Source organism: Cebus imitator, unplaced genomic scaffold, assembly GCF_001604975.1.
Source record: "Cebus imitator isolate Cc_AM_T3 unplaced genomic scaffold, Cebus_imitator-1.0 Scaffold158, whole genome shotgun sequence".
In the NCBI taxonomy this organism is placed as follows: domain Eukaryota; kingdom Metazoa; phylum Chordata; class Mammalia; order Primates; family Cebidae; genus Cebus; species Cebus imitator.
The window spans coordinates 3,386,340-3,387,729 of NW_016107473.1; positions in this window are offsets into that span (position 1 = coordinate 3,386,340).

Consider the following 1,390-nt stretch of genomic DNA (forward strand, 5'->3'; position numbering starts at 1 on the left):
TAGAATTTTGCCATGAGGAAGACAGCACATATTCAACACAGAAAATGAAAGTTGGGACAGGATCACATGCCCAGAACACGGCAGACAGCAAGCTCTCGGGATGGTCAGAGTGGGAAGAGCTGGATAGTAGCTTACAGTATGGAAAACTTGTGAAAAGCCAGAACCTGAGCGAACTCAAAAGATGCGTATGAATTAAGGTGATGCTAAAGGAATAAGATATGAAACAAACAGGCATCTCAGTGCATTTTCTATGAGCAATTTACCAACTTAATATTAGAAAATGCTTAAAAAAGGAATGTTTCTTCTGTGTTACTGCATGCCTGGATTTTATTCCTGCATACTCAGAGCTGAACCTACGCAACAAATCAGCCCTTCCTTTTGTAAAAGCAATAAAACCAATTTTTGCTGGTCTGATTTCTTTCACAAATAACAAAATTATTGTTTGTAAAACAATTATGATAAAATAATTGTTCCTAGGATAAGAGATCAGACCATTCAACTGGAGATACAGTCTATGGATTTAATATTAAATTCCTTTCCAACATTATCTTTAGAATTTGAATCAATTTGGGAACATAAACATGATGTTGTCAGCATTAAAAGGAGAAGTAATGTGCATCTTTAGAGAAAAGCTTTACAATGGTCTGCATAATAATGATACTGTTTGTTTTAAAGGTGATATATGTAGAAATATCTGCACAGACATACAACAATTACTTATGAACAAATACACTAAAAGCCAGTATCAAAGATTGCCTCTGCAGAGGGGAACTTAGACAGAGATAAAGGAAAGCCTGTTTTTCATTGTATACTTCCTTTCTGATTGAATTTCCCGCCATGTACCTCAATTATCAATTCTAAAAAAAAAAAAAAATTTAATATAAAACACTGTTTCAAATTTCCAGCTCTTCAGTATGAGAATGGATTCTCTGAGGTGGAAGAAAGAGATTGAAAAAGAAGATAGGATGAGAAGGAAGAAAGAAAGAACAACCGTGGAATAGATGCTCTGCTCTGGGCACTAAGGGTTGCAAAAAGAGGAAGTTCCCATTGTCCAAGTGTTAGAAAGGCATATTTCCTTGGGCCATTTAAGACACTGTCTCAAGCTGGGCATGGTGGCTCACGATGGTAATGCCAGCACTTTGGGAGGCCGAGGTGAGCAGATCATGAAGTCAGGAGTTCGAGACCTGCCCGGCTAATATGGTGAAACCCTGTCTCTACTAAAAACACAAAAAATAGCCGGGCACGGTGGTGGGCACCTGTAGTCCCAGCTACTCGGGAGGCTGAGGCAGAAGAATTGCTTGAACCCGAAAGGCAGAGGTTGCAGTGAGCCAAGATCGTGCTGCTGCATTGCAGCCTGGACAACAAAGCGAGACTCCGTCTAAAAAAAAAA